Source organism: Cygnus olor, chromosome 13, assembly GCF_009769625.2.
Source record: "Cygnus olor isolate bCygOlo1 chromosome 13, bCygOlo1.pri.v2, whole genome shotgun sequence".
NCBI lineage: Eukaryota > Metazoa > Chordata > Aves > Anseriformes > Anatidae > Cygnus > Cygnus olor.
Genome location: NC_049181.1, coordinates 20893001 through 20920961, shown reverse-complemented (window position 1 = coordinate 20920961; position 27961 = coordinate 20893001). Strand labels below are relative to the sequence as shown.

Here is a 27961-nt window from a genome sequence, read left to right as displayed (position 1 = left end):
AAAAAAAAAAAAAGCAGTCTAATCTATTCCTTCTGAAATATCTTGAAATATTTTTTTCACATCTCTTCTTGACTATGCTATGGAAAACTGGATATGAGGGTAGCATACTAACAAAAACAAAAAATTGCTTCAGGTTTTCTCCAGGGATACTTCAGAACCTAATCCTAATATCAGATCCCAAAAGCTCTGCTCTGCAGTTTTAATGTTTTGAAATGTAAATTGAGTTATTGAATCATTTAACTTTATCTGATTATTATTAATATTATAATAAGGGATTTAAGAATACTGAGAATTAAATCTCTTTACATCTCGTATTCAGAATAGCCGTTACTCTTTCAGAATAGCTGTACATTCATTTAAAATTTCTTAATTAGCAACAGTAAAAAGTGGGATTTTCTGAGCTTCCTTAATTTAATAGTTGTGAAATAATGGTAGCTATTGGATTGTTTTGCATTGGAAAAAGTGGGTAATATCTGTATTGCAAGTAGTTCATTTAAAGATAAAACACTGGTATCACCAGAATTCCTGTTATTCTGTCTTGTCTCTATGGACTTTTTTTCTCTTCTGTCCTTTTCATTTGCTTCTTTAACAAAAATGCATGTCCCAGTGGCTTAGAACATATTTTTTGTTCTTCACTTCCTACACCGTAGCTTCTGTCCTTTCATTTTATCATTTCATTTTTCTTGTATTTCACATATTATTTTATACTAAAAAAGAATACATCTTTGTAATGAGTTATATCTTATTTCACTAGCAACTAATATCACCCTATGTTCACTCCAGCCTTCACATTTAAAGACAATGAATCTGTTTCACTTTTGTTCTATAAATAGAGATGCTAAATCTTAATTATCCTCTCAAGTTGCTACGTCTGTATATAGCTGTGCATATGAATGTTTCTGATCAGCATGTATGTATTACTGAATTTATTTTTAATCCCAAATTGCATCCTTCAGGATACAAGACAATGTCTGAAATAATTTGTTTTTATATGGACACATGTCAAATGCTGTCTGAGACCTGTCTTACTGATCTTGGTTTGCTTCCTTCCACAAGAATTTCTGAAATATAATATCACATTGGAGCTATGCGACCTTACATTTTCCTTTTATGCCTATCCTATTGAGGCTGGATTCTCAAAGATAGCATGCAAGTGTCAGGCATGAAATTTACAATCCTCCTGTATTTCTTTCTTCGTAAGTTTGTAGCATGCTCTGAAAAGTAGAGGTACTTGAAGGGATTTTATATTTTAGCCAGACTTCCCCCGCCCGACACGTGTGAGCCTTTGCAAATGTGTCCTTAAGTTTTTAGTTGAAAACAGTTTATGATGAGGAAGTTAGCCATGGCTGTTGGTTTGTTTGGTGTTTCCCCTCCATAACATTGTTACTTAATAAAAATCAAAAAAAGTTCTTAGAGGAATTTGTGAAAACAAAGTCTAGAAAAAATGGTGCTACATCAAGAAAAATGAATCAATCTGCTATTACGATAACGGTTCTGATTTTACCTCTAAACAAGAGCAGCTATTGTTCCAACAAAAAATATTCCAGAATGCCTCTGTAGCCACGAGGATACATACTCAAAAGACTCTTTGAAGTTTTGATGTGTGTGAGGAACGTTGGGTCAGGCAAATTCACCTAAATGCAGCATGGCGTTGTCCTAGGCTGCAGAGTTATGGTATGTAGGAGTGCACTTTATGCCCTGTTCAGAAGGGAGCTTTAGAGAACCAGTAGTTTATGTCTTTAGCCCGTGGAATTTGTGTAAGCAGCCATAGACAGAGCATAGTCAAGAAAATACATCAGCATCATTTCTCTGAAGAATAAAAGGAGTTGGTTTGTGGTTTCTACCCCCTTCCACATTTCAAGACGTTCTGTAGTAAGCTAAGTCATGCCATTGCATTGTGCTTGTATTGTGAAGAGCGTTTTGTACTCTTCTGGGAACAATGTTTGTGGCCTTGATACTGCAAAAGGGGTACGTGTTGCACTGAGCATACAGAAACCTTCAGCTGGCGCTTAAGCTGCATAGGCACAATGGGCAGCCTGAGGCCCACTTTTAAAACATTGTGCTTTGTTGAATGCCATTAGTGCTGTAGTTTCTACTTTGATGCATCTAATGGTATGTTATGTCTATTTATATTAGCTATAGATAAGAAATGTCCTATATAAATTCTGGTCCTTCCTACTTAATCCTTCATCAACTTCTGCCTTAAAAGCTTTTTTCATTATTCCCTTCTCCTGGAAGAAGTACTTGCTGCTTCATACTTCTCATTACCTCCAATAAAACATTCTTTTTCAAGTCTTCCCTGCAGTAGTTTCCTTACCAAGGAGTGCTGCACACCCACCTTTGCGTGAACTGGTGCTCTGTTTTTATCCTACTGGCACCAGCTTCCGCAGAACTGGAGGACAGATGGTGTATTTTGTCTGGTGTTTTTGTGTGTTCTCAGAAACATTCATGGGACTCTGTCAAGTTAGCAAAATGATCATTATTAATATTACTTAGTTCTTGCCTCCTTTCTAGCCAGAAGAATACTGTAAAAGCTGCTTTTCTTGTTTTGGTGCCCTTGGAATTAGGGAACTACAGACAAATCATAAAGATTTTAAATATATAGATAGATTTTCACCTTCTTTATCGTTTCCTTCATTTCTTGATTTTTGTTCCTGCTCCGGGCAGATTTCTCATTTTAATCGGATTGCTCTACCCATCCCAATTATATTTTGTGTTCTGCATTGTGTCTCCTAACAGTCCCTCATTCCAGGAGGGGAGAACTGGGAACCAGATTTCTGAAAATGAAAAAGCCGAACAATAAACAGCTAATGTTTTGGACCTGGATGCTTCCTAGGAGCCCCAGGGAAACGGGCTGCTGCACGGGTCCTACGCAAGTTGAATACATCATTCTGTGTCCCATGATAAAGTCCCCAGGAAAGCTTAAGTCATTCTTAGACTACATATACCTTTTATCCTGTGACAGAGGGGATTATTTTTGCACAGACCTCTTTTGCCTTGTGTAGAAGTAGGGAAAACTGCTTATTGCATTCAGAACGCTATTCTGCTATTACATGGAAAACAAGCCATTTACTTTTGCTGGCATAAGTACCTCTTCCTCTGGGGAACTGGCATTTACAGAGAGAGCAATCAACAGGGAAGCCATGCTGCCCTCCAGTTTGCTACCATTAAAATAAAACAAGGGCAGAGATGGTTCAGGCTCTCTGGACAGGCAGCTCTTGACTCTGGGAGGCCAGAGGAATTGTGAAAGCAACTCTAGCTTAGTCCCCAGGGAGGGGGATGTCAAATTGTGTTCTTCCTGCACGGCATATGTTTAGGGATTCTTTTTTTCCTTTTTCTATCAGGCTTTTTCCTCCCATATCTATTCTCCAGTGGACTGCTCCTTTGTCTCGAACCATCATCTGGCTACGTACTGGCTCTTTCCTTCTAAGCACCTGCTTTAATCTCCTATGGTTGAGTGCCAGCAACTGTGACAAAGGCAGAGGTTTGCTTTTCATCTGCTCACTAGATTGTTAGTTGAGAGCAGCAAAGCCCCATTGTCCAACCTGTCAATGCAATTTAAAAAGCCATATTCTAAATTGCCACAGAGGGTTTGTTCACCGGAGCAGAAGTTCTCCAAGAACCAGCTCTGTGTGCTGGGGCTGTTCACCTATTTTAGGTCAGAGCAAGGCACTGCTAAGGCTTCTCATGCAAGTATTGCAGGGTGTGAAATTAGATTGCCGATCTTAGGGAGAGCAGCTTAGAATAAAGCAGTTATTGCCAGCTTGATGAAGTTCCACTCCATTTAATTTATCATAAAAATATCAGTTTTCATATTTGACCATCTCTGTTCGTAGGGAAAAAAGACTGAGGGTCTTCCTCAAAGAAGACCCCTCTCATCCTCTCCTGCCAAATCGAACAAGGCAGCGAGCTAGCCTCCCCTATATATTATTATTTTTAAACATAACATCTGCCCCTTTTGCTTTTCAGTCCGTGATCAAAATCCCCTCAGTTCTGAGTAAAAGCTGAGTAAGGACCTTGGGGTATAGCCTGTGGGTGCTTGGAAACTCGGCTGGCATCAGGCGTGGAAGGAGTTGCTGTGAGATTAGCTCGTTCGCTGGTATTTCCTCCTGTCAGAGCCACAGATGTGCTTCATTTCATTAGGTGTAGCTGTGGGCATACTGCCATCCAGCTCTGCTGCTGAGTTTATCCCACTACTGCTGAAGGCCAAATAATCATAATCATTTCAAGTTGATAGCACAGTATATTTCCCCAGGGAATGCTATTCAAATTAAATCAGTCATGCCAACAATGATTTTATAATTATATAAGGGGAGCCCTCTACTCTAGTTTTGTGGTTTTTTTTTTTAAAAAAAAGTACATCTTATGGTTATTTTTTTCAAAGTATTCTATACTCAAAAATCTCGATACTTTCCCTTCTTTTCTGTGGGAAAAAAATACAACATCATGCTGATGATTAGCATGCTTAAGTGCAATCAATGTCGAAATAAAAACAAATGTAAATTTCAGAATTTGTTGTAGGTAGACACTAGAAGATGCCATGAGATGACTTTATGTGGGCGATGGCAATAAGTCAGAGCATTGCCTAAGCTGATTTTGAATGCGCTGTGCCTTTCTGAAGGCCGGATTATCTGGACAGCTAAATTTGCTTTGCAAGCTTTTCTAGTTATTCCAGTCACACTCAATGGAGAATGAAATTCTTTAGTGAAATTCCCATATTTATTGGTCTGTCCTCAAACTCTCCAGCCTCAAGTTCAACAGAGTTAGAACTTGAAGCCCCTGCGTGGTTTCCTGATACAACTTAGATGCTTGTGGTGGCGAATCTGCACAAGCACTTGAGCAGAAGCAGACCCTGTATGATCTGGCATAGCCGGCTGGACTGTGAGTGAGCATAGCTGCACTCTGGGTTATTCCAGCATAAAGCAGCTCCTGCATCTTTGTATTAATGCTCCCCTTCTCTACGGCAGACTAATAATTTGAGTAGCAAAAAACCCTTATTTCTCTTACTGCAGGTAAATTGCTGAACACTTAGGGTGCTCTGAGTTAGATAAGGAGAGCTAGCTTGGAAGCAGGATGAGGCCTCGTTTTGAGGTTAGATCAAATTGATTGCAAAAGAACCAGAGCAAAAATTGTTCCACCTTTTTAGAATGGGATGATTTATATCTCCTTTATGAACAGGAGATAAAATGTTCTGCTTCTTACTCTCCACAGAAATAAAACAGAACTAAAAATATATCCTAATGCAGACGAGTTTAAAATAGAGCTCAGTATTCATGAGCAAATGAGTTAATGATTTCTGACTAGTTGGGCATATACCAAAATATTAAATGTAACTTTTCCTAAATGTGTGTGGTTTTATTCCATTGCTAAGCAGTAAGTGGAATTGAGTGGCAGGAATTGTGAAATCTTTCACTAGATGAAGTTGAATCAGTGTTTAAGACAAGACTTCAGTAGCACGCAGATGAACTTTGTGAATATGTCTCTTTGTTCACCCATTTTCCTCTACTCTCGACTACTTATATGTACGGTGCAGCAACTGGTTTCTTTAAGGCAGTCATTAAAGTTTTCCTAACACCATAAAATACAAGAGAAGGGAACTCCAATCAGTGAAAATCAAATTCAGACCTAGATTTTACATCTGAGGCTTCTGAATTTTGTGCTTCTGTTAGTTTATACCACAAGTGATCCCTTTCTTTTATTGTATCATCATCTAGGGCTGGGGGGAGGCCAAGTGGAAGGATTAAGTTCAGAAGATCTCTGGTGCATAGGAAAACAACAAAGTTTTTGTTCTGTGGCAGTAGTTTTTGTTTTAGTAATTGTTTTTGTACCTGTCTTTTGGAAGTCATTTCAATCTCAGATGAACACTTGTGTCACTAAAGGAGAGACAGGTCTTTGCCTTTCCACCATTAATCCCCAAACCTTCTCAAAACAAAATAAAATTGCTACTACGCTGAAAATAAGACTCTAATTCCCAGCAATTAATTCCTCGAAGTGCACATCGCTACTTCTCATCTATTAGTCTCCTTCCATCATAAACTGTATTAACGTAGCATATTGATGTAGTTAGTCTTTTAACTCCTGCAGAGACAAGTGTAGCATGCTGTGCCTCATCAACGTGGTAAAGGTTACGTGGAGAGCTGTCTCAGCAGGCAATGCGCATGCTGTGTATACGTGATCTTACTTTCCACTTTGTGGGCTATATTTTGTCCCCTGAGTTTACACTTGGGCACAGCCCACTGCCACGCATTAGCGGTCCCATATCACTGTAGGCGAGGGCAGTGCTCAGCTCTCATGGGAAGGTGTCATTTTGGTTTGAATTTTGTGTAACACACGTTGCAGTGTAGTCTTGCTCCCCAGCAGGGTTGCTAAGGCACTGTTGACCTGCAAATGATGATGTTGGGAGAGTAGCTGTTGCTCACCTAAGCCCCGTCTGTGGGCTTTTGGCCATCCATTATTTGGCCATCCATGCAGCAATGAGCAGTGGCCATCATTATGGAGCCATCTCTTGCCTTGGGCTGTAATTGCAAACATGTCTTGCTATTCACCGAATGTCTTAATTAAGCATTCACTTAATTATAGTGATTACAGTTTCCTCAGTTTAGCGATATTTCTAGGATTCAAGTGACTGTGGCATCAATTTATTGCTTTCTTCTCACGAGGCATTTAAAATTCCTTCTTCCAGATTTTGAGCATCTATCTAGAATTATGGTTTTCACAGCGTTTCCTGTCTCCAGGTCAGTGCTTTAAACCTAAGCATCGAGGCTAGGACCCTTCACTGTCATCACTAGAGATACTGTGCCCACTGATCCTGGCACTCTGGTCTTGCCTCAAAGAAAACCACTTGCTTCCTTCTCCCCAGGGCATCCTACGAGCATTTGTTGTGGCTTTGTTTGTCCTTTACTAAATTCATTTATATTGCCCCAATACCATGTCTTCCTTTTCATTCTCTTCTCTATATTGGCCTTCCTATATATAGCTATGTTTTTTACTTTATTTGTACTTACTTTCTCTTATCAGATAAGTAATGGGAGCTAAAGATATCAAGCAATAGTGCTTCTACCAATTAAATTAGAATTGGAGTATCCATAGCTTAGGGCAAACTTTAACAGCTTGATAATGTGATAAACTAGAAACAGACAGATCAGTAAAACTTCCTTCTTTGCCTAAATTCTGTTTTCCACATACATGAGCTACGTCATTAATAATGCTAATACTTAGCATAAATCCAAATTGAAGAATTCTTGAGACAAAGAGATGGTGACAAGCTTGGACTGGAGTTTGATCGTCATATGGATTTACTGTAACAAGAAATTTGGTGATGAATGAATGGCCTTTAAGGACATGTGTACCTTGCTCTAGTTTTACACCTTCAGCCTTGGCTTTGGGCATTGCTGCCTCAACTTTAATGCTGCTCTTTAGATTAGCCTTTAGATTCTTAAGTACGTTTTTCAAATGACCACTTTTCAAAAAGTTGCTTTGAAGCAATTTTTAATGAAATGTTGCAAATAACAATGCAATTCACTGGACACCAGGGCACTGGGACTTTTATTGTCAGATGATAAGAAAAACTTATCAGGTGGGAATAACATTTCAATAGTACTCAAAGTACTTTAAACAGTATCTGCAATGTATGCTGATCATATGCTGTCACTTGAGCTAGCTGATCTTGTGTGTGGTGAGGCAACAGTACTGCCAGAATATATTGGAGTGTGTGTAGAAAATTAATGAAACAATAGGTAGATTGGGTAAGCAAACCCACTGACTGACTTGCATCTGCACTTGGAAGCTGATATAGCTTGTTTAGGCTTCTTGCTCTAAGGAAAGGCAGTTCTGGTTTTAGATCAAGTGTTGGGGGAGAGAGAGCATTAATGACAGAGAATGAAAAAATTCAGTCAATCATTTGCCATAGAAAAAGTTCTTCTGCTTTGCAGAACTAGGATGATGCACTGTGCTTTTTTTTTTTCTCCTGGTCCTAAGGAATAAACAAGCAACCTACATAATTGTTACGCACACAATTGTAGGTGCAAAAGATAATTTTTGAAGACATTAGAATATGCAGTAAATGTTTGAAGTACTTGAACAGTGTTGATGAAAATAAAATTCCTGGGGAAAAAAAAATCTCAAAATCTGAATTATTAAAATAGCATAATGTTGTTGATCTTTTAATTTCTTCAGTGGATGTGTACCAAATGAACAGTTTGGTTTCAAATTTAGTATTTTGAAATTCAAGTTGTCAACAGCTCAGCATGAAACATTGTCAACAAAATGTGTATATCTCGGCACAGTATTGCTGATTGGTACTTCAGAACTTTTTTCATTCCCCACATTCCTTTCCATTTTGGACCACTCAGATGTTAACATCTTGCAATTCCTTGCAGACTAGAAATTGCACTCTCTAAAATTTTGCTCACTGGGGATATTACACCTGGAGAATTCTTTTTCCTCTTGGAATATTAAAATTCTATGTGAATATACAGAGATAATAGTTGTCTTTAGTGTCACTAATTTGGGATTTTCATACTCTGTTTCTGAGTGACGGTCAGTTTTTGCTAAGCTTTTGGAGGCCATTCTGTATAATAGCTGACTTTTGTTTGTTTGTTTTCTACCCAATATCTTGGATATTTACTGCTTGAAGCTCTGGTGGAAAGTAATGCTCTGTGATTGTCAGCTACTGAGCTGACACTTTGGGAACAAATGAGATGGATTTCATTTGTATATTTTGCTTCATTTTCCCTTAACCAGGCTTTGGTGTTTTTAATAAGAGATGTCTTCTCTGTGGGGGGAACACAAAATACTTAGTTGTTTCTGGGATTCTGAGTAGTACCCGAAGCTGATGTTGTTTGTAGGTTTCAAGAGAATTTGAACAGTGAAACATTCTCTCGACATCTGCAAGAGCATCTGTAAGACTGCACTTTAAATTCTCACATCTGACCTTCCGATATAACTTTGAAATTACAGTAATGCAGTCTTTCTGCAAGCAGAGCAGTTGGTTCCTTAAATTAAAATGATTGGTAATTGCAATTTCATTCTTTACTAGAAAGATGATTATTTTTTTTTCCAAGCAAATTGCAATTAATGTCTGTGTGTTCAGGTGTTGCTACTGTCAGAGACCACTGAACACTTTTCACTTTCCTGGGACAGCAACAGCTAAATCCCAAATCACAGATTTTTGTTAGGAACATCTGGGTTTGAGTTATTTGCCAGTCTGTAGGGAATAGTAAGTAGACAATAAAAATTTCTCATTCACTTCCAGCCCCTTGCTGGCCCTGCAGCTGGCAGTGGGGGCTGCTCTCAGCAGTGCTGCTGTTGGAGAAAGGCGACGGCCAAGTTCTAAAACTTGGTCCTACCATAGCATCATCAGAACACTAGATTTAGTGAAACCCATGGGTTGTTCTTGTGAGTACATTTATGGACTAATATCTTTGCTTAGGAAAAAATATCGCTGTTATGTCAAGTGTTATCACCTGGTCTCTCTGGCTCTGTTGTAATTGTTGATGGTCTCTGGCTTCTGGTGAAGTCAGTAATGGGGCAGTTGTTTGTAGCCATTGAAATCTTCAAAATACTTTGGCTACAAATATCAAAATCATAGCACTGTTCTGTATTTGAATAGGCAGTATGACAGTGTAATCCAAGCAGGGATATAAATGGCTGAATAGCATTTTGTGTACTGATCCTCTTGTGTTGTACAGATGAGTGAGAGAGCTTCCTTGCTTTTTCCTACTCCCTTGTATTTCCCACGCTCTGAGCAAAGCAAAACAAACTGTAAACCTCAAAGACTGTTTGTCTAGCTGGGTTCACTGTACCCATGTTAAAAGAAACTGTATTAGCTCTGATACAGCCCCAAGCTGTGCTTCTGAGCATTAAACTAATATAAAAGCTTGAGATCTGTCAGTCTGTTAAAAAACAACAGTAAGTTACACTGATGCAGGTCTTGTGCTACAAAGTCAGAAGAGAGCAATGTTTAAATGTAAAACATGTCAGTGCGGAAGAGCCACCCGTATGCTCCGTGTCAGTTTGGTGCCGTGACACAGTGCAAGTCCCTAACTGTGGTTTCAGTGCTGGAAAAGGCTTCAGTCATGCACACTTCAAGGTCATAGTGCATTTTTGTTATTAATTATCCTGATATTTTCATAATTTTAGTATGTCTTCCATTCTGGTACCCTGAAGTATTTGTGAAATGCTGTAGACGAGTACTGGGGAACTAATTTGCAGAAGATAGAGACCTTTGCAAAGTGAAATTTTGCATAGATACTGCTTATATTTTATTTGTTCAGCTTCAGACATCAGCCTAGGGTTTTATAATAAGTGGTAAAAATTTATTATGTAATTTCCTTATTTAGATGACTCAGTACCTATAAATCCAAATGATAGGAATGAGAGGTGAAGTTGCACAGTAACTCTGAAAATAAACCTGCTTAGGTGACTAAATGTCAATTCTGTTTTATGACATCAGAGTAGACTTCACATACTTTGTTCTAGGATACTGAAGTCACATCATTAACAATTGTGATTCCTTTTTAGACCAGTATTTTCAAACATATGTATCCATATTCTGCCACCCACCCATATTTCACTTTTCTCCCTGTAATTTCAACATAAGCTTTCTGATTTTTCTTGTCATGTGCTCCCTTGAGGCGCTAGATAAGTCTCAGGACCGAACAGTTCTTGTTTAGTTCCTCACTGGTGCCCGGACCAGATGGTACAGAAGAACACGCATCCCCAAGGAGCTGCACAAAAAAAAGTCTGTTGAGGCCTGATACACAGAGGATCTCTACCGCCTGCAACATTTCCATAAATCTTCCTCCAGTTTGATCAATCGTTGTCTTTAGCTGGGAGAAAATACGAGTTTGGGGTTGCTTCTAGTTAGCGGTTTCTTGAATTTCATTTTGTGAATATTCGGTGCATCATCTTGGAGATCAGAGAAATGCCTTTCTTTTAAGGCAGTGCTCAGCAGCATTGTCAACCAGGGTCACTCAAGAAATTCACATGATGTACCTATTCTAGGGCTGCTTCTGTTCAACATTATTTTTTGTTTCAGTGATCTGGATGCAGGAGTTGAATGCATCCTTAGCAAAATCACTGATGATATTAAACTGGGAGATACTGTTGACTCTCTCCAATGTCCTGTGTGGAGGGGCTGACGACACCAGGGTTGTCTAGTCTGGAGGAAAGGAGGCTGAGAGAGGACCTCACTGCTCTCTGCAACTTCCTGAGAAGGGGAAGTGCAGGAAAGATGTCAGTCTCCTTTTCCTCGTGACCGATGGCTGGACACACAGGACTGGCAAAAAGTTGTGCCAGGGGAGGGTCAGACTGGACATTAAGAAAGATTTCTTTACTGTGAGAGTGATCAAACACTGGACCAGGCTTCCCCCTGCCTGTCAGTGTTTCAGAGGCATTTGGGCAATGCCCTGAATAATATGCTTTAAATTTTGGTTAGCCCTGAGGTGGTCAGGCAGTTGGACTTAATGATATTTGTATGTACCTTCCAACTGAACTATTCTATTCTACCTCCTACCTTCTGGATATATGTTGTTCAGCTCAAATTTATTGTAACATCTTAATTCCAGGCACAGGTGACTTGCCCTGTATTGGAAATTTTAAAGAGTCAATTATTGTTGAATCTAGAATTTTAAGGTTTTTAGAATTACATTACAAGTGTGGAGAAGAGTTCTGTTAAACTGTAAGCTCATATTTTGTGTTTAAATTAACAAAGCCTTTCAACACCTGTCAAGAGACCTAGTCATTACTAATTTTGCACTTGTTCAAAATGATCCACAAAGTCTGCAGTTGCGTTAGAAATTGACCCCGAGAGCCCTGATTAACTAGACAACACTTAAGATAAATGAGTCACCTAAACACCTTCCTGTGCCACTTCCCGTGGCTTGTTAGATTAAGTAGCAGAACTATTCCTTGGAGAAAGGGTGGATTCTCCTGTGATCTAAGAATAATGGCCTCAACTGTAAAGTTTCATGTCAAGTAATATTATGTGTGTTTGAAAAGATGAGAAAAGAAGGCTAGAGAACAGCCTGAAGAAGGGGCGTTTGGGAATATAAAGTCATATGCATGGGCCTTTGGAGAAAACTCTTAAGTTTCCCCTCAGCTAGCAACAACAGTCCTCTTATTCCTATAATTGTATAATTCTTTCACGAATCATGAAATGCTCTTCTCCTAGTACTGTGTGATGGGAAGGTTAATTGCAGACCTGTGTAAAAGGAGACAGCCTTAAAAAAAAAAAAAAAGACTCTTTCAAATACGTTACCTTTAATTTCATTGGCTGTCTCCACTAAGTGGAAAACACAAAGGTAGTGTTGACTTATAAATGGAATCTCCTTCAGGAGTTTTTTCTAATTTCTCTTGAAAATCAAGCAAAGTATTTGGGGAGTTTGCTTAGATACGGGTTATGCTAGAATTCAGGCAGTCTTTCACAACCAGAAGGAATCAAAACTTTTTTTAAATGAAAGCTGAAGTTCTGATATTAACAATCGTTTGGGGGACCTTAAAACTATCCTATGTATATAGGATACAGGATATCCAGTGTTTATAGGACACAGGAACAAGAGAAAATAAGATGTATGGAAAACATTATGCAGAACCTGCGAGCCTGCAGTTAAATGTCTATTTTGAGTGATTTCATTTGTTTTGGGATGGAGATAATCAGTCAAAACTAATGCATTCATCTGGTCTGCCACCTACTTCCAGTTCTTATTTGCTCTTGCTCCTGTCATGCATCATTTCAGAGTATTTTTGAGACAAGAGAACTTTCCAAAAAGATCTTGGAGCATTACTTTAGTTGCCACCCAAATGATTTTAACCAATGTATCCACCAGTAAGAATTTGGTGAATCACTTACCTATTCAGCTCTTCTTCAGTTTTCATTTCCAGCAGCACTAACAATGATGACATGTTAGCTCTTTGTTTCCCAGCTCCAAGTTTATCTACTCTTTACTGTGAATTACTATTGCTGTGTCTGTTAAACCTTTCCCAGTTGTAAGAAAATCAATATTCATTTGAATATTCGTTTGCAACTATAGAACCAACACTAGGTAGAAATGTAATGATTTTGCTGTTGTCAGCCTAAGTCCATAACTGAGCTGATGAACAGAAATTCAGATGAATGGCTAAAAAAGCTTGTTAGTATTCTGCTAACCGAAGGACAAAGTGGGGATTTGAACATTATCAAAAATATTTTCTGATCAGAAGCTTTGGTTACACAGCTTCTGATTCAAGAGGATTAAAAGAAATAGGATTTATTTGTTGAAGTGTTCATTAAATTTATAGTTGTGAGGAAGACCTTAAACATGTTAAGTAACGCTTGTAAACACTTTTTTTCCTGATTTCTTCATTAAATATTCCAAGTGAGAGTGAATACAAAAGTACTGGGATTCTGGGTCCTCAAATCAAGATTTTGCAGGCTTTGTTTTAATTTGAATACACATATATTTTGAACCAAGTCCTGTTTTCAAAAATTGCTTAATACTCTTTAGAAGAATGTTTTAGCACATTTATAAAGAGGGTTTGGACTCTTTTCAGTTTGAAAAATTCAACTTCCCTATTAAAAGGAAACAATATTTCTGTCTTTAATGTGAATGATGAGTCATGGGAAATTAATTGATAGGAAATATCTAAAAATCATTGGACAGAAACTATTGTAAACTGCATGTGAGACATTGCCTCTAATCCCATTGTTAGCAGCTGGAGGCAAACTAATGGTTGTCTTTGCTACCAAAATCCGATTGCTTGCACAGTTATTCTTTCTGTAATGTTTGTTTATCTGTTCTTTATATATTGAAGACTGCATAAAACCAAGGTAAGAGAGATTAAAAAAATATATAGCTAAAATAAATATACGATACTGAAAATAACGGTGACTCACAAGAACTGAAATCCTTCCTAGTAAAGCTACACACTTGATCCTGTAAAGATCGCAAGCTGGCATAGCGCATAACTGTGTACGAAATGGGAAGTGGTAGTAAAGTCTTTGGAGGCCTAACTGGTAGAGATAAGAGCTCAGTAGCATCGCCCTGATTCTCTAGGCTGAATGAGTGCTTGAGAGCACCATGGAATGAGCCTGTTCCTGCTTGGCTTCACCAAGGCTTGTGAGGAGGGAAGGAGGAAGGCAGCGCCTCTGGCACTGAGCTGGAGTTCAGTGGTAGGAGACTGAGCAAAGCTTCTGGCAAAACTTCCATTGTTTTTCCCTAATTGTTTAAAAATGGGAAGGTATAGAAAAGCTTTTCATTCTTCAGTTTGGGCACCACCCAAAGAGTATGGGAAAGGAATGATTAATTTAGGGCCTTCTTAAAATCAGATCACAGGGACTTTAAAGCAGGAAGGTGGGGGGAAAAATGAAATCATATGTGCTGTCTGTAGAAACAGTGACCAAACTGTAAGTCAGAAACAGATGGCAACTTTTCTAGAGTTTTATTTGTTTCAATCTATAGCTCTGATTTTATTCACTGCAAAGACACATTTTTACCTTTTTTTTGTCATTAATTCTCCAGTTGGAATTCTGTTCAGATCAGTGCTTAGAATAAATTTAGAAAAAGTGTTCTTATACAGCTTAAAAAATATGAATGCTCTTCAAACAAACTTTATGCAAAGTTGTCAGAAACCCACGCTACTGGTTAAATTGTCAGGTAACTTTATTTCCTATGAGGATGAAGTCTTACATAGATAGTAGTCGTAAGATGATTCACATATTTCTTGCTCATCTCCCAACTGCTTCCCTCCTACAGAAAATACAAGACATGGTATCTCCTACAGAAATCTGTGCAAGTCAGTCTCACAGGCATTTTCTTCTTGCAGACAGATACATGAATAATCCAGATGTATATAGATTAAAATAGTTTGGCAAGGAATAAAGTTCATTGTATTTTAATTGATCCAGTAAATCTTTACATTTCTGCTCAGCTAAACCAAAGAATTCTAACAATATCCTTAAGGGTATTTTATTTTTGTGTTCAAAAATGGATAGTGTTATGCTTCTTTTTGAGGACTAGTATATGTCAGTCTCTTAAATGTAAGCAGAACATCTTCCTCTTTCAAGGGTATGCAAGCATTTTAAAGATACCAGGGTGCTGGATTGATTTACAATAACTAGAAATGCTGTTCATATCGCCTGCTTTTTGACCACGTGCTGGTGCAATATCTGTTGTGTAAATATAGCATGCTGAGCACAAAGGGTCCAGTTCCGCCTGCTGTTCCAATCAGACAATCCCATTAAGCTAAATAGCAATTCTCATGTAGGATTAAGATTTTGCTACGCTATATATATAAATATTTTCTTATACGACAAAATTAATATAAATAGACTACATTTTGTTATGTATGGGAAAGAAGGCAGAATTGCAAAAAGAGATCTTGGTACCTTTTATCATAGAAATGCGGGTTTTCAATGGGTATGTCATTTAATAGCATGCCCATCAGTATATGAACAATAACAATTTTGTAAAACAAGCCCCCAAATAATATTTTAATATTCATTAACAGAATGCAGTGACACAGAGGTGCATTTATCCTATAAAATGTCCTGCACTGACATTGGGAGTCATTTAATATAATGACAAAAAGCTTTTCCAAAGGATGAAGTGATTCAGCTGACAAACTGGCAATTACTCCCACAGACTTTTCAAGTCTGTCTTTAAATAAAACATTTGTTAAAACATTTGCTATGTGCCTTGTGTCACCTGCACCACCAAGATAAATGCTGCATTATATTCTATCAGTTACTTTCGATTAAAGATATTTCAAAGCATGTTGATATAGCTGGAAAAGCACATGTTTTAGATTTTTGGAACCATGAGATTTCATTTTCTGTGATGACTAGCAAAGACTAATGAAATGGGTATATTAATTTAATGGCTATGGATTTTTATTCATTCATAAGAAATCTACATTCCATTTGTTATTTCCTAATCACTATTGATCATTCCTGCTACTACTACAGAGTGGAATAAAACCAGATTAGATTGCCATTACTTACCCCCCTCCCAGTTGTCTTGTGCCCTGTGCACAGGCTTTGTATTTACAGCAGGTGAATCACATAAGTCCAGTGCAGTAATGCTTTGGTTGCTGTTTTCAGCACACAGGCTTCAGGGTAACCAGGCATCATGGCCAATGAATGTTACCAGAAGAGATTAATCCAGTTGCTTTAACATAATTTACTAGGCAGCACACGGACTAATAATCTGTCCTGTGTTGAATATTTTGGCACTGCAGAAAAGAGAGATCACATTTTTAAAGCTGAAAACAACTTGCAAGGTGGAGTTTGTTGAGAGAAGGCCACACATTTTACTTAGCTAACTGTTGTGGTTGGAAATGAGGTTCACACAAGGCTGCTTTTACATTTTGGAATCAATATCTGAAGAAGAGACCTAAAGAATATCTTGTGTACCTACAAGATTATTCCCTCCCCTGTCAAGTCACTTGGGCTAATAATAGCAATGACTTCTCCTTTTTTACCTTGCCTTGCTTGTGTCTTGGACTAATAGAGCTACAACAGTCCTACTGCTGAAATGCTGCGTGCATCCAGGTACCAAGTTTTGTCAGAATTGATTGCAAACATCCAATCACCTGCTAAAATCAATGGATTACGTGCTGCTAAATCCTCACTGTGTTTTAAAATCTGGGAGTGAATGCCTGCTCCCCAAGGATGTTCTGCTTGAAACCAACTAAAACTATATTTGAATTTGAAAGCTGCTATAGTAAGAAAAGTGCATCCTAGTCACCAAGAAAGAAATGCTAACTGCTGTAAGGGATGCTGGACGCTATCCTGTGAGCAACACGTGGGGTTTGCTGTGTGTTTTGAATTTGAAGGCACAATGAGTGGAAAGTCATTATTAAGATGCAACAGTCACTGCTACTTTTTATTGTAATGCACACTGTTTTTCAACATACATACATATATATATTTATACACGAGATAATGGTCCCATGCAAACACTGTATTCAGTTCTCATGTTTGCCTTTGTGTACAGTGAGTGAGAACTACATCAAAATCAAAAATCTTTATTCATGCTTTTGCTAAAAGCGTTATTTCTTGCTCACCTCAATTGCAGAAGGGGGACTCAGCTGAAAACCGGATCTGTCCATGGAGAGTGGGAGGAGGATGCAACAAGGGCGTTGCCATTGGTGTTGTTCCCATACCCCTACCAAAAACAAACAATGAAAAGGTTACAGTTGCTGGGTTTTAGCTGCAACTTTCTCAATAGGTATCATTAGGAAATTCTGTTTTTGTGATCGCTTGATTTCTGCCTCACAAGGAGCTGGCACATTCAAGGCAAAAGGCAAAATACAAACTGCAGCAAACCCCAACACATGCAATTACTGAGAGAAGCAGAAGTTAACTACTTCAAGGCAGACTGTGCCAAAGACTTCTAGATCAGGAAGCAGTTTCCTCATTTTTAGAGGTCCAATATAAACTGAGTAAGGAGTGGCTTTGAGTTGTGACAGCTTACAAAAGAGCTGAATGATTAAAGCATCAAAACTAGGATTGCAGAGAAGTAATTCTCTGAAATTTTCTGAATGTATTACTTGAATAAAAATCATGTGCCAGCACTTGGCAAAAAATGAGATAAGATGATGCCATAAGAGACTGTGTATTATTCCAGTGTTTTGTGGAAGAGCTTTTTAGACTCTTAAATTACCTGTTGAGAACTTTTGAATTTCAACTTTCTTTGTGATTATTAATTTATAATCACCTGCGTGTGGTAATTTAGTACTCTTTGAATCTTTAATGCCTCTTCAAGATTGATATTTATAATGTGTATATAATGTTATTTTTGAATGCCATTAAGCAGTGTGGAAACAAAATAATGTAAATTTCTGCAATGGCATCTTCAATAATGTATATGATTGTTTCTCTGAGGGAGAATAAAAACTTGGGTCTTGAGAAGTTCTGAACAACCAACTGTACGGACAGTAGGGAATTTGGGATAGCAGGGCTCCTGGAAGGTCCCCAAGACCAACTCCAGAATTTATTTGTAACAAGTTCACTATAAATTAATAATTTTGCTTCAGAATATCAAGACTCGTATCCAGACATATATATATATATATATATAATTCCCAAGAACACTATGTAGAAATTCATGAGCAAAGCTGATTAATTTGTTAGCTGAGGTGGAGAAGTAAACTGAAACCTTCAAATGTAAATTCAAGGTATTCAAATGGAGTCTAAGCAACCAGTTGATTATATACATGAAACTGCCATCGCTTCCCTCCTACTTCACTTCCCTTCTGTCTATCTATTTTCATTGCAGCCTTTAATGTCTACACAGATATTGTAATACACATGGAGCTCTGTATAGGTAGTAATAATACCTCTAACTGACGTTCCTAGAAATGACAGCTGAAATGTAGCCAGTCATATGATATATAAATCTTTCTTAAGAATCTTAGCAAATTCTGCTTCTCCTCTAGATTTGCCTGATGCCTTTCAAATTCATGGTCTCTGTGGTTTGGTTGCTGCATCTTTGAAACATCATGGAATAATCAAAGTTGTTCGTGTTGGATCCCATTAAAATCTTTTTAAGGAACCCCAGAGGCGTTTACAAAGCAATAGACTACATGCCCCAGTACTGCTGAGTTTCTCACGATTCTGGTATGGATTTCAGATAAGTGACTGTGCAGTTCCCTCACTGGGATACCAGTGACAATCTGGATGAAAATTAGAGGATGGATTCTTGCTTATAAGGTGGCTAAAGAATAAAGAAAACAATTGTGCAAATAATATCGACCCTTTCAACAATGTTTTCATAGCCTTTTTTATTAAGCTGTTGTGACATTGCCTAGTAGTTCATTTTGTACTATTGGTTCTTTACTTAAAGATATTGTACTTATAGACCACCTACAACAGTCTTATCTAAAACAGGGAGATTATCAAGAAAAAGTCAAAAGAAGTCCAATGTGTGAATTTTTTGTTTGTTTTTTCCTTGTACAGGAATTCATGATTCTTCAGTGGAGCTGACATGGGTTTCTGAGGCTCTGAAACAGGACAACCAACCACACAGACAACTGGCATTCATGTGAGTATGCTGTTCTCTTGATGCCAAACAAAATGTCCTCTGAGATTTCCAGGCAATCGTTAAGATTAAATGGAACAATCAGGCTAAATTAGTGAAGTTTATCAGTCAGATGACTTGGAATATTATTATGAGACTTACAGAGTACACTTGAATGATGTAGAGAGTTTTCATTTTGTAGCAGAAACTGGATCTTCATATATGGTAAATCAACATACTTGCATCTGTTGAAGCTCTTTTTCAACATCCCCAGTGAAATCAACAGTTTGTAATTTGCTGGTCAGACAGAAGCGCACAAGGAAGTAATTGTTGTTCTGCGTTCATTTGCAACTGGGCAGATGTGCTCTAGTGTAAAGCAACCAATGGAAATGCTTCCATTCAATGCTATCATTTTGATGAGGGTAGGGTTTGGAAAATGAGCTCCTTTGGCATAGTGGTAAATGGTTTTCCAGATCAAGCTGTAGGCAGAGGTGTAGGTAACAAATATTCTTTCACCTTAGCAATCTTAATAGGATACCTTCTTTATTTAAATATATTTTTGTATATATCTACACTATAGTGATAAAAATAGTGTGGTTCTCTTGTGCATTCTTATTTTCAGTTTATCTGAAACTTATCTGAGTTTTCCTCCTCCTTTTTATCTGAAAAGTCCAGTTATTTTAGAGCTGAAAGCAAATCCCTCCAACTAAACATCTTTAGCTCCAGTAAGTCTGGAGCTAGAGAGTAAAATACTGAGGAATGACAGCAAAACATACTTGAAGCTTTGGAATATTTGTCCTGAAAGTATAAGTCAAAGATGCAAGATTGAAGCACAGTGCTCAAGAAAACTTGTCTCCTGATGTGGCTCTTGGTGAACCTTGCAATTATTTTGTATACTTGTATTGCCTAAGGAACAAATGGGATCCGTGTCTTGTTGCAGTTCCTTGGATACACTGCTTTCATTTGGTGTTTTACTGATGTGCTTTTGAATCACCTGGAAATAGCAAAAGAGCAACCTGGTTATGGGCAAAGGGCATATGTAGCAATGGTCATAGGTTGGCACCAGCAGCACACGGGACAGTCTGGGGGATGACTAAAACCTGTAGTGTTTTAAAGAAAATGTCAGACCACATTAATTCAATTTGAAGGGAAAGAACACCTAGCCTACAACTAATATACTTGGAGAGTATGGGAGATAGCTCGTTAAGACTTTTATAGGAAAACCTGCTTCTGACGGAATGGGAGAAGGGCAGAAAAGCCAGGAGGTAGGCTCTCGCACAGTGTTCTAAACCATTTACTATAAAAGATGGGTTAACTGTATGCAATTCTTACTCTTCTTAATGGACTGAGCCTGCATGAAATTAAGAGATACGCGGGCTTTGTAGCACATGGGGCTTAAAGGTTATTTATATGCCCTGCAATAGTCAAGTAAGAAAACATTTACTCATGGACATAAATACATTCTAATTGCTATATGTGGTCATGTTCTGAAGATCATGCATTTTTTAATGCATGGCAAGCTGCTGAAATATCCTTACCAGTTATTTCTGCATCATAGCTTCCTCACTGAAATGGTACTAGCAGAAAGGTCTTCCATTTTAATATTTCCACCGAGACTTTGAAAGCTCATGGTGAAGGTGCAAGAGGGATATGACAGACATTGCATTAACATAAAGCTCCGAGTAGTTATCTGTTTCTGCTTCCCAGGCAAGCAGTTGCTCAGCTTCCTGTAAAAGCATAAAGAGACTGGGATCCATTATCAGCCCTCCTGGGCAGAACCGCAATACCGAGTGCTGTGCTTAATATTGCTTATCACTAATTTTGTGCATGATGACTGAAGCATGAACAATATCCGAGTGGGAAGCAAACTAGATCTATAGCTGCACGGTGAAGCCTATCAAAATATATTGCTGAGCTCCTACAGCCAAACAATTCTGCAGAATATCAGCTGAAGCTGGGTGTTCCAGCTGACTGGGCCTCCACTCACCATATGCTTATGCAGCCTCACCTGTAATAACAAATAGCTGTGTTCAAGGGTAGGGTGCATTAAAAATTAGGAAGGGATGCTGGAGTGAAAATTGACAAGTATTGTTGCATGCTATGTCTTACTGAGTTGTCAGGCAACGGCAATGAAGTAAGTCCTGCTGAAATCACTCACGAGTGAGGACCATATATTACTGTTAGACTTATACATATACAAAGTCATGCTGTGGAGACTTCTCTGAAGAAAACCTGCTCTTGTCTGACTTCATTCTGTAAGAGAAGTAGAAGGAAGAACATTGATATTACTATATAGTTTGCTTGTATAAACAAGTAGTGTTTTCTAATTTATATTTATCCTGTGGAGGGGGAATCACCTGTGTATTTTGAGTGACCCAACTGTAGCCAAATATTGTTTCAGAGGATATAGGACGACAGGGTGGGGTTTCATGACAGTCTGCGCATACTTCGTGAGTCCATGTTAGCTGTAGGTTACAAATCTTGCACTGGTGAGGGGTCTGAGTATGGCCTCTGATTTTAATGTAGAACCTCAGGATTACCCTGATTTTTTTTCCCTTCTAACGAAGGGAAAACACTGAAAATAAAAATGTCAAAAGAAAAATATTAATGACATGTTTTATATTAAGAAATCTAATACGAGATTTTTTGACAGTCACGTTTAACTGCAAACTATTTTTTTGTGGGAATTCATGCACAAATGACTCGATAAAACCATTGTGAGGAAAGAAATGGGGTTTACATTTCCCTGTTTGTTTAATAGTGAAAGACCCTTTTGCATTAACACCATATTTGGAACAAATAACTGAAAAAGTTTAGCTAGATTAAGTTTATGTTAATGTAATATTTTTCATATTTGTAAAGCAAAGGAATCTTCAAAAGGTTTCAAGGCTTGTGAACTGCAGTACAGAGAAGCCCAGCAACACTCGAGGGTTTTCACATTTCAAGAAGGACTTTCTCTTGGGAGGTTGAGGATGTTTTTGGTTTAATTCAAACTATAAAGGTTAAAGCAAAGAGAGTGTCACCTCATGTTTACCTTGCTTTTCTTTTTGTCTTGGTCCTGTTACTACAATCGCATCTGAGCGGATGGCCCCAGGCAGCTGAACAAAGCCCTGGTGTGCGGCTGGTGCCACTTGCCAGTAAGGTTACAACAAGGCTTACATTAAAGTGTTAAAAATTAAAAGGACAAAATTGCTAGGCAAAGGGATGAGGAAGGTTGTCATTCCTTGGTGTCTGCTGCAGTCAATGCATTGAAACATCTGAACATCTTGCTGTGAGTTAAACATCATTTTGCTGCTGCCAGATAATCTCTACAAAAGATACTTCCCTGCTGGACGGCTGCTTGGGAATCCAGCTGTGGAGAGAGTGAGGGCAGGATTATCATGAGCTCCCTGTGAAATCTCTTTAATAAATGTGGTTTCATATCTAATGATGATTTGGATAAACATGATCTCAGGCTGTTCAGACATAGTGGTAGATAGCACATTTTCCACCAAAAATATTTTCTCTGTTTATTCTAAAAATCAGTGTTGCTATGATTAATTCTAATCCTAATGGCCTTTTTTGTTCCTCTTTAAACATGTCCTTCTGATAACACTGAGGGCAATAATAAGCTGAAGCCAAGCACAAGTCAAATAGGCAATTGCAGAGGGAAAATATTAGGAACTACCATAAAATCATGTGCCATTAATGGTGCTTTATTTTGACCGTAAAAGGCAATAATTATTCTTTCATGAATATTTCAGAAGACCAGGACAGGTTATTGGGATGAGATGAAATAGGAAATTGTTCAATTTAACTGTACTTGCTTCATTAGAAACTCTGGCAATGCTGTTTTCCTTTTTAAAGTACCTTTTTTCTTTTCCAATTAATTTATTAAAGAAGTAGGTTTATGCTCTTGTGGTAAATCATGACTTCATCTTCGTAACAAGTGTATGTATAAACTAGCATACATGCATGAAAATAAACATGGAGTGTAACTTTGGGTGAAATCAAGTATCTGAAGTAAGTTTGTAACAGAGCTGTGCCAGACCTGGCACCAATTTCATGCTTTTCGGAAATCTGATGTTGCTTAACCCATCTTGATAACCAGAATAAAATGATGAATCTGTTCACATTAATTAAACATATTACGTAAATGATGTATTGTGAATGCACTTATATCTTTACTGTTTTTAATTTCCGTGTTATAAAAGGGCTTGCAGAACAAGAGAGGTGTTGTGAAGAGGAAAGAAATAAAAAATACTTTGAAGATTTTAAATAAAACATGCTGTATATTTTCTTTTTACTTAGAGCAAAATTACAGTGTACTTAAGAAAAAGTGAAATGTCAATCAAAAAAACAAAACATTACTGGTGGCCTCTAAAGAACTCCCAAGCGAGCAGGTTAATCAAGCCTTTTTTTAATGCACCTGTCCAAACTTCAGCACAGTAATTAATTTCAGGTTCCAGTACAGAAATGCATCAAATATTCGGATTTGTGCTTTTTCATAACGTACTAATTAGTCCTTTTTAAACTGTGACTTTATTAAAATGCAGGAGGGTAGTAGAACAAGTCTGACATTTAAAGGGTCTGGCCTTACTTTCTCTGATAATCCAGTGGAGTTGTGATTACCAGACAAAAACAACATGTTTTCCAAGATGCTTTGTGATGAGGATGCATAAATAAACCATAGCAAAATATGTGTTCTTCACCTTTGAGTAGTTTGGAGATTTGTTCCCCCAGGAGAAGAGCTGCTCCACTCCCTCTGCTGAGGCTGGCAGCAATGCTGGCAGGTACTGCTCTCCTGTTCTGCTTAAATATTGGTGGGGTTCACTCCAAGCGCTCCAAGATTAAAATCTGCCAACATTAACAGTGTTGGGAGATGTGGACAGCTCCTTGTCCCCTGCCTTCTTGGATTCCACCTGTGCAAGCATGTGTAAAGCTTTCCCCTGAGATTCCCACAGAAAAGATGATTTAGAATCTGTAGTGGAGAAGTTTCTATAAAAAGGAAGGAAACTGAAGGAGAAGGAGTGAAAAAAAAAATAGAATAGTGGAAAATAGGAACTGCTATTTTTCACTTTTTGTCATTAAAAGTTTCAGGATGGCACTTTTCTGTGTTTTTTTTTTTGTGTGTGTGTGTGTGGTTTTTTTGTTTGTTTCGTTTTTTAATTTAACAACAACAACAACAAAGTAATTCCAAGGGAAAAAGTATTGTGTTTGTATTGATTCTTGTTTAATTTTTCTTCATCTGAGTAGTTCTACTTACTGAATGCTGAAGAATGTATGTGAAATCTGTGGAAGCCTATTACGAAACAGTACTTCAGCAGAAGAGTAGGATTTAGATAGCAGATAGTTTGTTTTCCTATATATTGTTTCCATAGGCAGTGTTTTTGTTCTTCATACAGTTTTCTGAAGATGCTGAGACTTGTGTTTCAAAACTTCTGCCTGGAGTTAAGGATGTTTTTCAGAAAAGGTCTTTTACAAGAGTATGATTGATGGTGGTCGATAAGATTTCATTCATACAGGATGTGAAAATTGGACCATGTTAGATCTGACGGAACAGCTAGAACTGCATACACTGGGCAGATACAGGAAATAGTTAAGCATGTTATCGCTACTAAAATAAAATAAAAACCTGAAAGTTCAATCTATAAATGATATGAACTCTATGATGGCATTATGTGTATACAGCTGTATATTAGGTTTGTTGTGGAGGTATAAAGGTTAGTTTAATTTTATGAGAGGTATATACCTCCTAGATATATAGACAACATAGAGAAATGCCTTATAAAATAGGTTTTGTTATGGCTTGAAGATGCAGCTTATCACAGGTAAGAAGAATATTGCATTTATCTCTGCTGTAGATAATGAGACTGCCTGGGAGTAGCAGTCTTGTCACATGAAACAAATCGCCGATGACGAGTCAAACATACTGGAGAGTTTCATGTTTATTTTGAACCAAACTGTGACAAAAAGGGCAAAACCCTGCGTTAGCTGGTACAGGGGCAAGGGGAGAATCTGCTGTGGGGAGAGGAGGGAGTCTGGAGACGGTGGTTGAGGCATCGTGTATTAAGTGAGGAGGGGAAGCACCTGCTGCACCAACAACCAACCGAAGGTTCTTCTTGCTTAGCGAGGTGGCAGCAGAGACATCCTGCTTCTGCCTGCCACCCCGATGTGGTGCTGGTGCTGTGGGTAGGGTGCTCTGCGCAGCGTCCTGGGGAGCCCATCAGCTCTGTGCCCAGCAGTGGGGTGACCAGGCAGTGTTTCTTTGCCCTCCTGGCAAAGGGTGCTTGTTGCTGGGAGAGCTATTTACACAGCACCTACTCACCGAGTGAGTGCACTTGCCTTATTGTGTTAGGTGAAGGGCTATTACCAAAAATAAAGTATGTTGGCACATTGTGAAATGGTAGCGCTTAAAAGATGAGCAGTGTTTTTGTTCTAGAGAGCACATCATCAGGTACAAGTGCACGCACGTGGCGTGCCCAAGTGGCTGCTTGGTTATTCAGGAGAAAGGTGGGTGTGATGGATGTACCAACACTGAAGGAAGCCAATTCCCAGCCTTTCTTTTTTCTGGTAGAGGCTGCAGCCCTGGGAGAGACCCCAGGATGGCTGGCACTACGCATGTCCAGCACCCAGGGTGCTATATGCAGCCAGGGGTACCCAGGTTTGCCCTGTCCCTAGAGATACACAATGCTGGGGCAGACTGTGTGAATTGCTAGAAATTAGGTCATTCTCTGATTTATTTTGTGATTAAACACTGCAGCCCCCATAATATAACAGCATCTGTACTTGCTCCTTGCTTATTCTTTCTCTGTTCGTTTTTCTTCTCAGTAAGCTGTTCCTCCTCTAGGTCTCTTCTGTATGTAATTAAAGTGTGAGGCTTAATAACCTGTGCATGCTTCTTGGCTGGCTACGTGGTACTCTTTCTGCCAGTGATTTTGTCTTTAGTACAAGTAGATAAATAGTATATATGAGATTGTAATCAACAGCCGGGGAGGAGTGTACTGAAAGTTCCTTGTCTTCTTAAGTTCTTGTGCTTTTTGTTGGGCACCTGAAGTTGTTGAGCAAGAGAGAATTTGGGTCTGACTGAGTATGGCCAGTTCTGAGTGAGAATTTGAGTGAGAATTCAGTGATAGGAATATATGGTTTTACATTACTGATATGTGCTTTGGAATTAAAACTAGATGTGTGGAAAATACAGCATTGTCAATGTGTCAGCCTAGCCGACACCTTTCAACTTGAAATGAATACTGATTACCTTCTCCGGAGCAGACAATTCTCCCATCATTCCATTAAAACACTTCTGAAATGAAAGTCTCTTTGCTTCTAAATTTTAAAGGAATTTATTGGGTGGATCAGACCAGAAATGTATGTTTTCCTTAAATAAATAAACAACATCATAAAAGAAGATATTTAGTTTGAATATTAATGCTTTTCATAATCCACAGCAGATCTTGGAATGAATTTTTTTCCTTGCTGAAGGTGGTGTCTGTAAGGCCAGCTTCCAGGGGAGTCAAGCAACACTAATCAGGAATTATGTTACATCTCTTGTATGTTTTTGCCCTTTTACACTGAGTTGTTCTAAATGTGCATTAATGATGCCACAGTAGATAATATTACTAATAAAGATTTCCTAATGGTTGAAATGCTAGACCTGAGGTGTTATGCCAGCAACCTTTGAACAGATTTGTTGAAATCAGAATTTCCACTTCATTGGAAAGCTGAGCCTTTGAAATGCTTGAACTGGAAACATAGCTCTAGTGTTTCTCAGTTTTTGCTTAACTGAATCGGAGTAGCCAGTGGCCCTGACTCCCAGGGACCTCCCCATTTTGCCTTCCAGGTCTCCTTGCAGGACCGCAGGATCCTGCCAGCAAACCTCAGTGCAGCCACCCAGTGGTGTGGGACCCGGGGGCAGTGGATCTGGAGCTGTAATTGAGGTACAGGCTGCATGCGATTGCTGGCCCCAGCAGTAGGCCTGTGAGGCCAGTTTTGCCAAAAGGCATCAGTGAGCTGTCAGGGCATTGGTGGGCTTCTGTTGGAAATTCCCCTTGCCTTGGCAGAATCTTGCTAACACTGAGCTATTTCGTCAAAGCATCTGTTCTCAGTGAACTAGAGAGAAATTTTTCCTTGTCTCCTTGAAATTTGCTGTGCTGTCTTGCTGAAGTTCTGTCTGGTATGAGAGATGGAAGAAAGTCCTAAATATTGTATAGTGTGTATTTAGACGTGCTTTTCATGTCATCACATGAGCTCAGGCATTTAAAAATGTTTCATCTTTGGAGAGGGCACCCTTTTTACCATTCAATGAAATACATCCTTTAATTGTCCTTTTTCTGTGGGATCTTTGTGTAAATGAAGAGTCAGAGATAGGGACTTTTGCTCTTAAAATGACTTAATAAAAGCTACCTGATTGCTTCTTGGCTTCCTTGTCAGATGGATGATGGAGGTGGCATGTCCCACATTACTCACTCTAATCTGACACCTCATATATTGTCTGTTATCAGAACACAATGGAAAAGAAAATCCTTTATAGATGCCTCTTTGGGAGCCTTCGGAAATAAGATTTCAACAATGCTGAGTTTTTATGACAACGTAATTAGAGCTTCCACCAGATTGTAAAAACTCAATTTGTTGAAAAATGTGCAAGCTGATTTAGGGCCAAATCCCAGAGTTCTTATTCACCCTTTCCACTGATTTTCCATTGATCTCACTGGCATAACTCAAGTTTCCTCTTTGTTTTCCAGCAACATATCCCTGTGCTGCTTTACTTGCTCTTCCAATAAGCAATCTTCCTTCTCACAAGCTGAAATTTCAGAGATAGATGTTGAAAAGATGTTACTGATGCAGTTAAGAGCAAAAAAGGATATTCTGTATCTGTGATGCTGACTTTAACATTCACTTGATGCTACAAGGCTATGAAGGTTAGCTCGAACCTTGATAATCTCTTGTAATATAGTCTTGTGCCAACGAAGCCACAGGTGCGGCCG

At 38.5% G+C, this 27961-nt stretch overlaps 1 protein-coding gene across 2 annotated transcripts in view; it reads left to right on the top strand.

The window, feature by feature from the left end:
• The window catches only part of GRIA3 (glutamate ionotropic receptor AMPA type subunit 3), a 403275-nt gene that overhangs the window by 136901 nt on the left and 238413 nt on the right, over window positions 1-27961 (top strand). For both annotated transcript variants that reach the window (XM_040572878.1, XM_040572877.1), the window contains exon 3: window positions 18938-19022. The gene's annotated coding sequence lies outside the window, so the exon portion shown is untranslated. The remainder of the gene's footprint in view (window positions 1-18937; window positions 19023-27961) is intronic.